The 17,036-nt window shown below is 47.1% G+C and overlaps 1 long non-coding RNA gene across 1 annotated transcript in view; it reads left to right on the plus strand.

The window, feature by feature from the left end:
- LOC138528999 (uncharacterized) overlaps positions 1-17,036 on the plus strand; it is a 61,103-nt gene that overhangs the window by 19,887 nt on the left and 24,180 nt on the right. The gene's annotated exons all lie outside the window — the stretch shown is intronic.

Raw genomic sequence — 17,036 nt, forward strand, 5'->3', positions numbered from 1 at the left:
TCCCTCCCTTGTGAGAAATTGTTAGAGTATCCCTTGTGTGTGGTTTTCACAGTGCCGTTTTGCTCAGTATTCACTCTGGTTCACTTGGTCTACAATTTAACTAGGGAGTGTGTATATTTTTCCTTAACTTAATTTAACTTGATTGATAACTGTGATAAATGTGTTTTACTAGAAGTGTATAAAATAACTATATATCTACTTTTGAATACAAAGCTTTGGTCAGTGTTTCCTTGTGCCATAGTATTGTAGGCCTATTGTGTAAACCCTGAATACTGCTCATCTCCCTCTTAAAATACGTCTGACTGCTCAGCCACAGCTACCAACTAAATCTTTGTGGTACAAACTGATACTAAAGGGGATGTATTGCTCTCGCCTGTAGTCTTAATGTTCTGTAGTGCTCCCTAAGGGAACTGCACAGGATTCTGCCTAACAGCACATGGAACCCACTGACGCGGGAGCCCTGATTGCGAGCCAGGAATCCTGTTCACTTTTATGCAGCACACAATGGTGCTTTGCCTCTCCTCCGTGCGGCCTGGCCCGTTGCTTCTCTTTTCCTCCACTTCTTATTACTGCCTCCAACACTGGAGTCGGGGTTCCTTAGCACCGGGATGATGCTTACCCCTGCACTGTTTTACCATCACCACCTAAGTATGGGTCCTGTGCTGGGCACCATTTTACTTTGTGTGCTATGTTGCCTTTGCCCGTTCAACTGGACTTCACCATATCATTTCAGACAGTTATGCCAGTGTCACATACAGATCTTGCAGATTGCAGTAGGTCTGTGCTGCCATGGGGTGCCTCATGGGCATCACTCATCACCAGTGAAGTGACCATATTGACACTCTGGTAAGGTTAACAAGTTTATTTGTGCACCCCACGACCATCAAGTCAGCTGCCAACTGTCACCAGCAGAATGTTGACCAGTGATGACCGCTGGTACTACATGAAGCTAATGACCTCATAATCGTGCAAATACTGTTAAAACATTCTAACTTCTCTAGCTTGGGGTCTTGCATGGATTCACATGCTCATGAATATTCCCTGTCGACAGGCTGGGAATCCTCAGTATAAATGCAAGCTTAAAGCTAAAACTGCTTGTCTCTCATGTAGCCTACCAGTGTCCTTTGGGTCATTCTGCCCCAGTCAATGACATTCGTCCTCCTAACCGCCACCCCTGGTGGCCATCTTCAGATTTTACAGCACTTTTCTACTGTTGGGAGTCCTCATGCGTCGCTCCTCGAAAATCGTTTGTTTTTTGCTGCTTTTGAAGAAATTCAACCATCTCTCCATCGTCCACTATCACTGTGTCTACCGGCAGCTGGGATCAGTTGTCAGCGAAGATCTTCAGTCCATCGTCAGATCTGTAGCTCGTGGCACCACAGGATCAGGCTTGGGCCTTATTCCGAAAACCATGACGGATGCCATAAAGAAAACCCTTTTCAGGCCCTGTGAAAGCTCTGGCCTGAAGAATATCTTTATTGAGGATTTGGCACCTTAAGTGCATTTACTGTCTTCATCTCATCCATGACGTGGATGGCTGTTCAATTTGTCAATCCTTTCATCGAAGACACGGAAGGACCGCCATCAGAGGTTGGGGGTGTGGATCAAGGAGGAGAAGGCATCTGATGAGGCCTCCACAGCGTAGTCATGCCTCTTCCAGGGCCGGCAGGTCCACAGTGCGTATTCTCTCTAGTAAGAAGAGTTTGAGGCCCTTTGAGCATGCTCCCTCGACGAAGATCCAAAAGAAGGCAAAATCTCATGCTCCATCACCTTCCTCGTCGATGGTCTCCACGGGTGCAAAATCGCTGATCTTGTCGGCCAAGCACAGGTTGTCAAAGACCAAGTCAGATAAGGACCCGTCTTTGGTTCTACCGTCATCGACACAAGCCTCTTCCACAACTTCTTCCATCAAGACCATCGCCCTGGCGACCAACCGCCCTGTCGACGAGGCCTACCTGCAAAATCAAGTCTTCCTTCGACAGCTGCTACACCAAGAGGTTTGTCAATTACCTTCACCTTTACCTTTGCAACAGTCACAAGCCCAGGGTCTCTCTGCCTCCTAGATCTCCGTCAGCACCTATTCCTGCTCCGGAGGCTCCAGTTGTTGCCTCTTTCCCGAGGGGCTATGTTTTGAGACATGCCTCCAGCTCTGGATTTACTGCCTAGGCCCACCAAGGCTGTACCACTCTTTACCCTGGCTCCTCTGGGTTCCCTCAGAAGGTCACCAGCAATCTACACCAGTGCTGAAGAGAACCCACCTGAAGGTTTTTATTCCGTTCAGGGAGAAGGCCAAGGGGAACCCAACCCCACTCTGCCTATGCCTCATCAGGGGTCACAGACCCATGGGCCTTCCCAGCCGTTTAGCCCTCCATGGGGCTCAGGCCCAGTTCCTGCACCTGTTGTACCTGCTGTGCCTGCTCCTGCACCAAGAGATATTTCCTTGGACATAATAACCACCTTACACACTCTGGTGGTTAAAATATAGTAGCGACTGCCCACTGCTCCTGTCCTTGCTCCAGCAAGGAGTCCACCAAGGGGTTCTCGATAACTGACACCTTCTCATAAGGCCCCTGCTATGCCACAGCTAGTGCTAGGGGCTCTGCCCCCTGTGGTGGAGTAACTTGTTCAAACGGACACCGACACTACCAGTACTCACACGGATGAGTTTGATTATCATGTTCATGCATATGGGGAACCTCCGGATCTCGATGCGCCCACCAGGGCCTCTCCCCTGGATGAGATTGGTCCTTTCCACTCTCTCATTTTGAAGGCTGCCAACCTGGCACCAGAAGAGAAGACAAAGGAGGGTTTATTTTTTGAATGGGGGGACTCCTCCAAGAAGACCATCGTCTCGGTTCCTTTGTTGGATGGCATTTGGGAGGATAGCGTGGTGGTCATAAAGGCTCCTAATACCAAGCCTGCTGAGCATGACCGGCTGGATAAGAAGTATTGGGTTCTGGACCCTGACTCCGTGGTCCTGCCCGCTGCCAGATAGAAGTCCTCTAACCCCTCTTCGTCGTCCATGGTGACACCGAACCTGGAGGTAAGAAGATAGATGCTGCAGGGAAGCGCACCATCACCACAGCAGCTTCAGCCATCAAGGCCACCAACTCTAATGCCATCCTGTGAAGGTATGACAGGGAACTATGGTGCAAGCTGGGGCCCATCTTCGAGTTCCTCCCTGACGATAAGGCCGAAGCCTTGGTCCTGTTCCAGGAGGGGAAAGTGGCTTCCGACCACGGCATCACTGTTGCCCTTCTGCCAAATGGGGAATGGCGTGGTCCTCCGGCACCAAGGTTGGCTCAACGGCACGAACCTCTGCACTGATGTGCAGACCAAGGTCCTCGACATGCCGTTCGATGGAGACAACCTGTTCGGTAAAGCTGTCGATGACACTCTCCAGGCCATTTAAACTGACATGAAGATGGCGCATTCTCTGGGAACCCTACAACAGAGGAGGCCATCCTTTTGTTCCCCTAAGTAGAGAGTCTCCAGGTCTTGAAAGAGTTTCACCACCCCCTATTGCCAGCCCTCCCACTCCACCACTCAGGAGTCTTATAGGGTACGCTTTCAGGCCTACGGCAGTGACACCCAGCATCCTCGCCCCTCATCCAGGACGCAGACACCAAAGTAGGCCTGAACCGGCCCAGGACCCATGCCCCCGCTTTTGCACCCAGTAGGAGGCCGGCTATCAAACTTGGTCGATCAGTGGAGAAAGATCTCCACAGACAAATGGGTGGTGGACGTTCTTCAGCAGGGGCACACTTTAAAATTTCAAGACAAGTGCCCCTGCATTGCTCCTGTCGCCCAACTTGAGTTATACAGGGTGCTGTTTCTGCAGGAGGTTTGAGCCGTACTATCTAAGAGGGCAATAGAACTGGTCCCTCAGCGCCTCTGGGCATCTGTAGTGTACTCCAGATACTTTCGGGTAAGGAAGAAGTCAGGAGAGTGGTGACCAATCCTAGACTTGCGGCGCCTCAACAAGTTTCTCAAGTCCCAAAAGTTCTATTTAGTCACGTTGCAGCACTTCCTCAACCTGCTGGAGGAAGGGGATTTTCTGGCAACTCTCAACTTGGAGGACATATACTTCCACATCTCCATTCATTGCAAGCACCAGATGTTCCTGTATTTTGTCATTCAGGGGCAAAACTACCAGTTCAAAGTACTTCCTTTCGGCCTGAAATCGGCCCCAATGGTGTCCACGAGATGTTTGGCCCCCGTGGTGGCGCATCTGCACTGTGAAGAATTCCACGTCTACCCTTATCTGGATGATTGGCTCATCCGGTCCAGGGCTCGGAAAATGTCCTCGCCCATTCGCATAGTTGAAAAGATTGTATTAAGGATGAGTACCATTTTTATGGTATTCACCCCCTGCTGGCGAGTGAAAGGAAACTGACTGTTTAGGCTGGGGACACCACCCCCAGATCAAGAAGTGTACACTGCAGAGAAATGTGCACTCTGCGACTACAGTAGCTGGCTGTAGCGCGATCTGAATAAAATAAATAATTGGATCCTCTCCGGCCTTGCATTATTGCTACATGCTATTGCTTCTTATCTCCTATAGTCTTTGAGATATTCCCAGACCTTTGTAACCATTGGAACATGTGTTATTCATACTTCCTATCAGGATTCCTAGACACCCAGATGATTAAGGTAAATCTCTCTTCTATCCCTTATCCAGTCTATGACACTCCAACAAATATGTCTAAAATAATTAAGTACTAAGGAGATTCACTTCTTTATAGGTGATCCACTGAAAGGGACTCTGAATTAACTGCTGACATCACAGCATTAGAGACAACCTTGGTGCTACATAGCAGGTAGGAAATGCTATAGTGTATGGCAGATTTAATCACAGACGAACAGTTGTGTATTTTTGAACCTTTTTTATTCAGAGAACTTTGATTTCTCTTATAGATATCCTGTTAAACAGCTACATTGAAGATTAGAAAAGAAGAAGCTCTATGGACCTGAATAGACTTTTGAGAAACCCTAATACCCACTCCTGATGAAGGGATTTTTTCCCGAAACACGTAGAGTGTTATGAATGTCATGTATGATTACCTGTGAAAAATAACAGATATCTACACATTTGTATAAATTACGATGTATGCTAATACGTGAAATTGTACGACCACAAAAAGAATAATATTTGTGAATAAACAAATATCTGGTTTTTAGAATTATTAGTGAAGACAATTTGCTTGTAACATTGATATAATACAAAATATAGCTACCTGGGGATGCATTCCCATTTATTTCTACCTTGTGTATAGACCTAATATTCATTACATTAGTAAAACAATCAACACTGGAGTTATCCCTTTTTATAAAAAGAAATTTCCTTAACATATTGGGCCTCATGACGACCCAGGCGGTAAGTTACCGCCTGGGTCGTACCTTTACCATCATGGCGTAAACTGCGTTTACGCCATGGTGGTTGGCGGACTTACCGCCCCATTCCGAGTTTGGCGGGGCGGTAAGTCCCCAATCCCCATTTACCCTTCCCCATTCCCATTTTTGCCCCATAGGGCATAATGGGAGTGGGGAAGGCGTTAATTACGCCACCGTAAATTACGGTGGCGTAATTTACTCCATGGTCCCTTAGCGCCATGGATTTTAACACCCTCCATGGCGCTAAGGGACCTCGTACTCAGGCGGTAAGGGTCGGCGCTGTTTACGCCGCCGTAAACCCCTTACCGCCTGAGTCGTAATGAGGCCCATTGTCTTACATTTTTACATAGAATCTTTGTCTGAAAAAAATATATCTTTTGACTGTCTATTGGCAGTAACCTTGAGTGTGCAGGTGGTGCGGGGGTCCACAACTTGTGGATACCCTCCCTTGTTCAGTTTTCCCAAACTCACAACCTAGTGTCAGGGTTGTGTCTCTCTCCTCTGCACCTCATTATCAACCTAAAGACTATTAAATAGGTTCTTTCCTGAACTAGTTAGGTGTGCAAACGTGTTCATTTCTCTCCTGTTACATACGCAAATAGGGCAGTGTTTCCTAGTTTGTCCAAGTAGCAGACATTAGTTACATTCTATTGGCTGCTAGTTAGCCAATACAATTTAATATGAATGGGAGTGGATGGGCAGGCCAGAGCCTGCGGCTTGTCCACTGCAGCACATGGAAGCCAACTGCCAGGAAGCCCTTTCTGAGACAGGGTGCGGGACACTCGGGACATGGTGCACCACACAGTAGAATGGTACTGGAGATTGTGAGAATGAAGCAGAGCCGACTGAGCACGAGAATCAGGGCTTGAGAGGCAGATGATCCACTCACTGTTGTGACTGACAGTGAGCGACAGGATTCGGCAGGACGAGTTACTCTGAGATAATGTCAGTATATCACTCTGTAGTAGTGGTTGGGACATTATCTTCTAGTGGGCGCCATGCAGAGGGTTGCACTCAGCGCTGTGAAATCTGTGTGGTGTGTGGGTCTTGAAAAACAAAGTATACACATGAAGGTCAAGCAGTTTGACCTGCATAGTGTGTATAGTTTGTTTCAGGTTTGCAGTACATTTACATAAATTCCCATCCTCACTGCTCTACTTGCTGAAATGGTCTTGTTCTTCTGTCTGTTGTTTCCCATCCCCACGTCACATGCCCATGTATACCCTTTTGGGCAATTGGAGAAATACACACACATCTTGGGGATGGAGTAGGGCACCTTATTGCGCACACATCGGTAACAAATCAGCATTTCAGAAACCCTGTTTGTGGCATCTGTTTAAGGAGTGGGTGGGTCAAAGGGGGAGAGGCTGGGACAGTAAAGTCCTACCTCTTCACTAGTCACTGAAACAGTGAGTGACTAGTGAAGAAGTAAAACTTTACTGTTACCGACGGTGATATTGCCTCTGAACCACTGACGGTGATATTGCCTCTGAACCACTGACGGTGATATTGCCTCTGAACCACTGACGGTGATATTGCCTCTGAACCCATGGGAAAAGCATTTTACAAACTGACAGTGTCTGAGTCATGCAGCACAATGCCACCAACATCAGGAGGAACATTTCAGCTCTTGTATTTGTTATTGTTTTCCAGCATTGCCTAGAAAACCTAGATTTGTGTCACTGAATGATTATTTCCAACGTGTTTAAGTCATTTAATGCCCCTGTGCAAAGAGACCAAATTAATATTTGTCTCTTTGCACATTGGCTTGCCCAACGTGTGAACCTCTACCTCTTCTAATTAAATGTGGCAGTTCTCTGTAACATTGCCATTTGTCGCGTGGCACGTGCAACAGGTCACCCCACCGGCTGCACACATACTCTGCATGTGTCGGTTTCTGTTTCCAAGGTGTGGCTCAGGAATGTTATTAGTTGTCTGCAGTTTAGTGAAGGTGGGTGGGAAAGTCACTGTCTTGGAGCTCCATTTTCTCTCAGCACTTCAAAAGGTAATGCCCCACTCCCACCGCACCAGTGGGGACCCATTGGGGGTCATCACGAGTTGGGCGGTAACCCTTAAATCCGGCGGAAACGGTTTTAGCGCCACCAATACCACTCAGCCGGATCACGACTGTAAATCCTGCCTGCGCTAATACAGCCAACGGTAGTACAGCGGGCTGAAATAGTGTTAAGATAGATTTCTGAACTCTGACTTGGTGGGCAGAGGTTCAGAAGGCCAGCCTAGTTTCCTGGAACAGGGTAACCTTCTGGACAAGCCAGGCCAATCAAGGTAGTAATGGCGGCGGTCAAGACCAGGTGTCACGAGGGGTGAGGGTGACTGAAAGACCTCAATGAGCACACAGAGCAAAGGACACTTACAAATCACTCCCAGTCAGGTGTAGATATATAAAAAATACAAATACATTTATTTCAAGGCCTTTGAGTTTCAACACACAAATCAAATCACAGTAATACTTTTGAGCCAACACAATCCTATCTAAACACATATATACAAGACCAATGGGGTCTAAAGTGTTAATGCACGAAATGGGTCCACAATCTAAAAGAGGAAGGAAACAGGCAGTGCAAATAGTCTTTAGTCCCTTCTGCATCCAACACACTCCTAATTAAGAGGCAGTCCAATCCCTAAGAAGAGTGAAGTCTATTGCTCATATGTACTTGCACTGCTGGCGCACGCGGTATTTCAAATGGGCCAAACGGGGTCTCTTCAAGGGTCTGTAGCAGCTCAGGAAGGTGGGTGAGGGGATGAAGAATAGGTTCCCACTATTCGAGGAGGGCCTCCACTTGAGGGCAGAGTCGATTCCAAGAGTTGGGAATAGTTCACTAGTTCGCACTAGCATTGGAAAGGAGAGGAGCTCTCAGTGGCCACTCGTGCATAAAAATGGATGGAGGTGCTAGGGGCCACCAGTTAGAGTTGTGATTACTCATCAACCCCCGACGCACTCCGGACCAAACTTCGGACAGTCGAGTCCACTTCCGTTGCAGGTTCAAGTGTGGCAATTTGGCGGCTCTATGGCTTTCAGCAGCGAAAATACAGCAGTGATTCCCAAACGGGACAGTGGCGATTTCTCCGCTCCTGGTGGATGGATCAGGCCAGTTTCACTGCAGCAGGTGTCAGGGGCAAGAGGGGCACAAATGCAGCGGACCTGCAAAGTTTGTCTCCACGGCTGGGCGACACGCTAACCGTGCATACGCCGGTTTGGGCGCACTCCCTTTACTCCAGACCTGGGAAAGCCAAGTGTATGAAATTCGGTGTGAGAGTGCCGTGAACAGAGAACTAGCAACCTACCAAGTTTCAAGGGCCTCCTCAAAACGGCGGCGGTATCAGGGCAAAGAGTCTGCGTAAGCTGGTCAGCCCACTGGTTGGCCCAGGGACACTTCCGAGAAATCTTACTTGCAGGGTTTGATGTAGGTGCCGAGCATAGTTGGTCCCACTATTCCAATGGGTCGAAGCATCTTCGCAGTCCTTCTAGGATGATCAGTTGCAGAGGGGTCCCACAGGACGACAGCGGGCCCAGGGTGCCAAACCTTCCAGCGGGTCACCAGTGGTTCCTCTACTCAGCTTCTTAGTTTCAGGATACTTGGATCCTATCCTTCGTTCAGTGAGAACTCCAGAGATCGACATGGTATGGGTGTTTGGGGCCTTCTCTTATTTAGAATCTCCTTTGCGCCAAAACGAAGAGGACCCAATGGGAGATCTGCTCACATACAGGCATACCATACGTGGACCAATCACGGACCACCGTGGTCCCAGGCATTCACAGCACTCCAGACTCTCTGGCACCCAGGATATGTATTGGAACCAGACGTTCCAGCCCACATCCTGGAAGCACACACACAAGGCATGCAGAAGCCCGTGAAAGCTTGGCACTTCGCGGGAATATGCATGCCGAAATATGGACCGACCCGGGTCGGCTCGACCTGGGGAAGGTGAAGGGGCAAGATGGCCAAAGGACAAGACAAAGAACCTCGTGACATGGCCATTTTGGAGCCAGGCCACCTATTTGTGCCAAACGCGGTAATCGCGGTTTACCTGACAGGAAAGGGTTAAAAATGTGCGAAATGATGAGCTGCCACTAGCCCTGTCCAAGGCACATCGGCACCTCTCCTAATAAATCCTTTGAGAGTATCAAGGACCTTTGATAATGACTAATAGACCCAAGTGCACTGTACTGCAAGGTACTTTGTACACTTGTTACATGTTGCAGAAAGTTGCAACATTGGAAAGGACTAAGGGAAACAAAGTCTCCCAGTACTGACTGTCTTAAAAGGAAATGTCAGATTCCCCATAATAAGTGAGCAAAAAGTCCAGAGGAGGGCAGCAGAAGGCTGGGCTCCTCTGGTAAAGTCAGACTATGGTGTTTAACATGAGCAGAAAGTTGGGGGGTACACAACTGGAGGGAAAATTACAGATAAATGGGAATCTTTCCTAACATATAGTATCATGTTCAGGTTGGTTAAACATTCTGGACAACCCATCAGCATTGCTATGTTGGACACCTGGCCTATGCTCAATAGTGAAGTCAAAGCCTTGCAGACTTATTGATTGACCACCTGAACAACTTTGGATTCTCTCCCTTCATGTTCATTAGCCACTTTAAGGGCTTATGGTCAGTTTGCACAGTAAAGTGGGCCCCACAGAGGTAGGGCCTCAGCTTCCTTAGGGGCCACACAACAGAGAATCATTATTTCTCAACTGTGGACCATCTGAGCTCTCTGTCCTTAAGCTGGCGACTAATAAAGCCAATATGGTGTTCCTTACCCTTCTCATCTACTTGCGATAGTACAGCTCCTATCCCAGTGTCAGAGGCATCTGTCTGCACAATAAAAGGTCTGTGGTAATCAGGGGCCCTGAGAATAGGGGCCTGACACAAGGAGTCTTGTAAGCCATTGAAGGCCTTCCCACACTCTTCAGACCGAGTTACCTTCTTAGATTTCTTAGGAGTTGTGGGAGCAGTCAGAGGGGCAGCTCTGGTGCCATAGTCTGCCATGAAATTCCTGTAGTACCAAGTGAGTCCTAAAAAGGCCCTCACTTGGGTCTGAGTAGTGGGGGTAGGCCAGTCTTGTACTGCTTCTACTTTACTGGGTAGATGCTGTATCCTCCCTCCACCTACTTCATGTCCAAGGTAGACCACTGATCCTTTTCCAATCTGGCACTTACTGGCCTTGATGGTCAAGTGGGCCTTCTGAAGAGCCTACAACACAATCTTGAGGTGCTTCACATGGTCCTCCCAGGTAGCACTGAAAACTGCTATATCATCCAGATAAGCTAGACAGAATTCATCCAACTCATTAAGGACATGATTCACAAGCCTCTGAAAAGTGGCAGGGGCATTCTTCAACCCAAAAGGCATTACCCTGAACTGGTAAAGACCCTCTGGTGTTGAGAAAGCTCTCTTCTCCTTGGGATGTTCTGCAAGAGCTATTTGCCAATAGGCTGCTGTGAGGTCAAATGTGCTGAGGTATTTGGAAGCACCCAGAGTATCCACCAGCTCATCTGTTCTAGGCAAGGGGTGGGCATCTGTCCTGGTGACAGCATTCAGAGCACTGTAATCCACACAGAAACTCAACTCAGAGGTACCTGCCTTTGGAACCAAAACCGCAGGGCTGGACCAAGGACTACAAGAGGGTTCAATCACCCCAAGATCCAACATTTTGTTGACCTCTGTCTTAATGTAAGACCTTACTTTATCCGACATTCTGTATCCCCTACTTTTGGTAGGTACACTGTCTCCTGTGTAAATGTCATGTTTTCACCAAGGTGTCAAACCAGGACACTGTGAGAACAAGGGGGGAAAATTGCCTCAGCAAACTTTTCACCTCTGCTTGTTGATCAGCAGTCACGCGAGGGAACACTTGGACACCCTCAATGGAGCTGTCTGAAGGACTGCCCTGGAACAGGTCAGGGGGAAGTTCTGACTACTCTTCCTCAACATCTGAAGCCAATAGCAGTGTTGTGATTTCAACTCTTGGGATGAAAGCCTTCAGCCTATTTACATGGAACACTTTTGGAGCCTGACCAGCCCTTCCAAGATCCACTAAATAGTTGACCTCACCCAGTGACTCCACCACTCTGTAAAGGCCTGACCATTTGCCCTGTAAAGCCCTAGGCCTTATAGTATTCATGATCAGGATTTGCTGACCAGTGTGAAATTGATGAGGGAAGCCTTCTGGTCATACCAATGTTTCACCAGTGCTTGCCATGCCTTCAGTTTCTTACTAGCCGGACCCATCAGGAGTACCATCCTTTTTCTGAGCCCTAACACATATTCTACTACATTGGTAGTAAATGGGGGAGTGGGCATCTCCCATCCCTCCTTGACTATGGCTAACGGTCCCCTCATAGGGTGACCAAATAGAAGCTCGAAGAGGCTGAAGCCAACACCCTCCTGCGGCACCTCTCTGTAGGCAAACAGTAAGCATGGTAACAGAAGATCCCGTTTTCTTCTTTGGGCTTCTTACAGAGCTCCAATCATGCTTTTAAAAGTTCTGTTAAACCTTTCAACTAGACCATTGGTTTGTGGGTGATATGCGGATGAAAACGTATAGGTGACACCATATTCCTTCCACATGGCCTGCATATACTTTCACATAAAGTTGCTGCCCCTATCAGAGACAACTTCTTTAGGGAAGCCAGCCCTAGTAAATATGGCAAGTAAAGACTTTGCAACTGACTTGGCAGTCACAGGGCCTCATTACACGGACGGCGGTAACCATGGTGCTTTTAGCGCCATGGTTGCCGCCGGTATTTTACCGATTCCGCCTTGGTGAATGGGGGAATTACCACCCCATTCCAAGGTTGGCGGGGCGGTAATTCCCCATTCACCAAGGCCCTTCCCCATTCCCATTTGAGCCCCCATAGGGCTCAATGGGAATGGGGAAGGAGCAAATAACGGTACCGCTATTGGCGGTACCGTTATTTGCCCTGAAGTCCCTCAGCAGGTCCCTTCCTTAACGTGTGGTCTGGCCACACGTTAAGGACGGGACCCGCTGAGGGACCTCGTAGTATGGAGCTAAGGGAGTACTGCCACCTGTGCCCTTACCGGTACCGGTAATCCCTTAGCGCCATCCGTGTAATGAGGCCCACAGTCTTTAATGGAATGGCCTCGGGATACCTGGTAGCATGGTCAACCAGTACCAGGATAAACCTATTGCCTGAGATGTTTGGGGGACAGGGGGATCAACAATGGCAATCCCTACCCAATCGAATGGTACCTCCACAACTGGGAGTGGTACCAGTGGAGCTTGGATTGTTGTGCCACTCTTACCAGATAACTGGCAGGAGGCACAACTCCTGCAGTGACTTTCTACTTGCACCCCCATCTTGGGCCAGTAGAAATGCATGAATACCTTTGCTTGGTGCTCTTGATACCAAGGTGACCAGCAAGGGGCACTTCATGCACCAGCTGCAGGGGGAAGGGTCTTACAGCAAGGGGAACCACCAACCTCCCATGAGTGTCCCATCCAAAACAGAACTCTGGTTACAGTAAGCCTCCCTATGTCAACAGACCCAGTATATCTTGTGTGGCTTGTGGAGCCAGTGACCATTTGAAGGGGGGCCCCAGATGCAATGTCAAAACCTTGGGGGTCCACTCTGCTAATCTGGCCTTCTCCTCCTATGAGGAAGAAGAGATTAAAGGGGCATCCTTCTCCTCAGATTCCTTCCCCAGTGGGATAGATTCTGAGGTTGTTTTAGTTTCCCTGGGTTCCTGGGAGCCTAAAGTCTCAGAGGCTTAAGCTAGGATTCCGGATAGTACCAAGCACTACTTTAACGACTGTGTGCTGATCAATGGAGTAGATACTCCTGCTCTTAGGGCTAGTGAGTGCAGCAGAACTGTAGTGGATTCTACCTTGATAGACCCAGAGGAAGCTGTCAAAGCTCCTCTGATCCCCACTAAGTTGGCTGATGGCCAACCTCTCAAGTTCCCAGTTATACCTGTAAATCTTACCATCAATGGTACAGTAGTCAGGATTCCAGAGAGCATTCAGAGCGATGTCCCAGGAAAGGTCTTGCTGGGAAATGATCTCAGAGCTTTAGGGCTTGTGGGAGATACAGCAGAAAGACCATGTACAAGGTCACAAACAAGGGCAGCCCTGGCCAAGACCACTGCCATACCAAAGGAGTCAAGAAAGACAAAAGAGTACATTCCCTCCTAACTCACCTCTCACTGAGGTGGAGGTAGTTGGCCAAACACCTGGACCTGACTAGGTAGAGGTGTTACCTGAAGTATTTGATCCAAGTGACCACCCTGAACTAAAGACCTGTTAGTAGAAGGTGGTCCTGACAGGGATGAATTCAGTAAGGGCCAACATGAGTGCCCATCTCTGAAAGGCCTAAGGAGACGGGCCTGCTTCCAGCTTGAGGGTGAACCTCCTGGGAAGCATAGGATTTATTGGGAAGGTGGGCTCCTCTACAGTGAGCCTACAGAGTCTAGAGAAGGAGACCATGGTGTACAAATATACACAATGACAAAACGTATATTAGTTTAAGTAGATCCTCTGTCTATTTGCGTCAGTTACTATTAGTAGGGAACAAATGAATGAGCATGATATGGGTTTCTTTTTGGATCTTTATCCACAAAATTTGGCGTTATGATATGACTGACTTGATTACCTTTGTAATAATATAAAAGATACTCTGCATTGAGATGATTTGTTCTAATGTGGATTTATTTGAATGTTATGTTTTTCAGAGATTGTTTGAAAAGTTTGAAAATTTTGAAAATTATGAAAATTGTCCCTGAAGAAGTGAACCAATTCACGAAACGCGTTGGGCTCCTAAATAAATCATTGGATTTAAACTAATATACGTTTTGTCATTGTGTATATTTGTACATATATGCAATTGAACAATTATTATTGATCATTCTACTGTTAATCTCAATCTAATATATTATCCAATCTTCTATTTAATTGAAAACATTAATAATAGGACTCATCATTGAGCCACCCATAGAGTGCAGTGTACCTGAGTTCCCAGATTTGGGAACTCGATTTTTGTTTTATGTCTTTGCAGCCCATATGCCAGGGCTGTCATCTTTCTCCTCCGCACCTTAAAATGCATTATTCCCTTGTATAAAATCTACTTACTATACACACACAAATCAGGTGTGTCGATTGATCTACTCATATTGTTGGGATAAAGAATAGGTTCCCAGTATTCGAGGAGGGCCTCCACTTGAGGGCAGAGTCGATTCCAAGAGTTGGGAATAGTTTGCTAGTTCACCCTTGCAGTGGAAAGGAGAGGGGCCCTCAGGGGCCACTCATGCGTAAAAATGGATGGAGGCACTAGGGGCCGACAGTTAAGGTTGCAATTACTCACCGACCCCCGGCGCACTCCGGACCAAACTTCGGCAGTCGAGTCCACTTTGATTGCAGGTTCCAGTGTGGTAATTTGGCGGCTCTGCGGCTTTCAGCGACGAAAATACAGCAATGATTCCCAAACGGGACAGTGATGATTTCTCTGCTCCTGGTGGATGGATGAAGCCAGTTTCACTGTAGCAGGCTTCAGGGGCAAGAGGGGCACAAATGCAGCGCACCTGCAAAGTTCGTCACCACGACTGGGCGACACGGTAACCACGTATAGTCTGGTTTGTGCACACTTATTTTACTCCAGATCTGGGAATGCCAAGTATACGAAATTTGGTGTGAGAGTGCCGTGAACACAGAGCTAGTGACCTACTAAGTTTTGAGGGCCTCCTCAAAACAGCGGCGGTATCAGGGCAAAGTGTCTACGTAAGCTGGTCAGCCCACTGGTTGGCCCAGGGACACTTCCGAGAGAGCTTATCTGCAGAGTTTGATGAAGGTGCCGAGCATAGTTGGTCCCACTATTCCAATGGGTCGAAGCATCTTCACACATCTTCTAGGATGATCAGATGCAGAGGGGTCCCACGGGACGACAGTGGGGTCAGGGTCCCAAACCTTCCAGCGGGTCACCAGTGGTTCCTCGACTCGGCTTCTTAGTTTCATGATACTTGTATCCTATCCTTCGTTCAGTGAGAACTCCAGAGATCAACATGGTATGGGTATTTGGGGTCTTCTCTTGTCCAGAATCTCCTTCGTGCCAAAACGAAGAGTACCCAATGGGAGATCTGCTCACATAAAGGCATACCATATGTGGACCAGCCACAGACCACGGTGATCTCAGGCATTCACAGCACTCCAGACTCTCTGGCACCCAGATGTGAATTGGAACCAGACGTTCCAGCCCACATCCTGGAGGCACACACACTGTTAAGAATACCAATCGGGTGTCACACACCGAACCAGGACACTTGGTTTTATCCTGTGATGTGGCGCTCAATAGGAATGCTTTTTCTTTAATTTCAATGAATTCAAATTGAGCCAATACCCGCCCTGTCTCACACCCCCTTTTACAAATACCCCGGGTCAAAATGGACCATGAACCAGGCCGGTTGGTGAAAATATAATATTTAATTTAGAATTCACAAAAATCACACACATTTTAATATTGGACAGCAATCACCAATGGGGTGATAATTACAATGAAAATGGAAGCAATGCACTTGGTTAAACCTCTACTAGAACATATACAAAAAGCACAATTGAATAGGAGCACTTTTTGAATTAGGGTAGATAGCACTTAAGTTAAGGCCCCCCTGCAAGGTTCCCTCAACCCACACATAATCAAATTCGAGTGGATAGAAAGAAGCAGCAGGTAGTCAGGGATAAGAGGCAGCAAACAGAATCAAAATCCGACCTTATCACACAAAATAAAACAGATTTTATCACACACATTTTAATATTGGGCAGCAATCACCAATGGGGTAATAATTACAATGGAAATGGAAGCAATGCACTTGGTTAACCCTCTACTAGAACGTATACAAAGCACAATTGAATAGGAGCACTTTTTGAAATAGGATAGATAGCACCCAAGTTAAGGTTTCCCCCTGCAATGTTCCCTCAACCCACAAAATAAAATGGATTTTAAACCCTTTGCAAAGGCATAAAATGACACTCGGATTTTGACAAATAATTAATTATATGTGTGTTTAAATAATGATATACATATGTTTTATCACAGTATTAGGGATGTTAGCTCACTATCAACCATAAGGTAAGGTATCACAAAAGCATACAGTAACAAAGCAGATTGAAATGGAAAACCCAGTGCAGCCGAATTCACACATGGAAAAGTTGATTTTTTTCTAGTTTGCAGTTTAAATGTAAAAACGGGTTTTTCAAAGAACGGGTGAAAAACACTGTATTGGAATGCGGTTCTTGGGGAGGGTGATAAATGCACAGCCCAGGGACAATATAGAGGTGAAAGGAAGGCTATAGGTAGTGAATTGAGAGAGATTTGGAAGGTAGAATGAGGTTCATTTTTTGGAAACTAGAGCAGTTAAAAAGAGAAAATCAGTTTTGAAATGAAAGGCAAATTTTACTTGAACTAGATTATTAAGACTATATTGTTAAAGAAGGACACAGTAAGATCCAAGGTTGATTTGCGACATCAACCCTGTCAACCCAGCGTTCAACTTTATGTGGAAATTAGTTTGATTACTCAAATATGACTAAGGGCTTATAATCTACACAAGATAGAATTAATAGAGAGATGGTGCTAGCACTTAGAAAGTCAAGGACAGGGTGCACAGAGAATTC

This window comes from Ambystoma mexicanum, chromosome 1q (assembly GCF_040938575.1).
Source record: "Ambystoma mexicanum isolate Mex_15411 chromosome 1q, UKY_AmexF1_1, whole genome shotgun sequence".
Lineage (NCBI taxonomy): Eukaryota > Metazoa > Chordata > Amphibia > Caudata > Ambystomatidae > Ambystoma > Ambystoma mexicanum.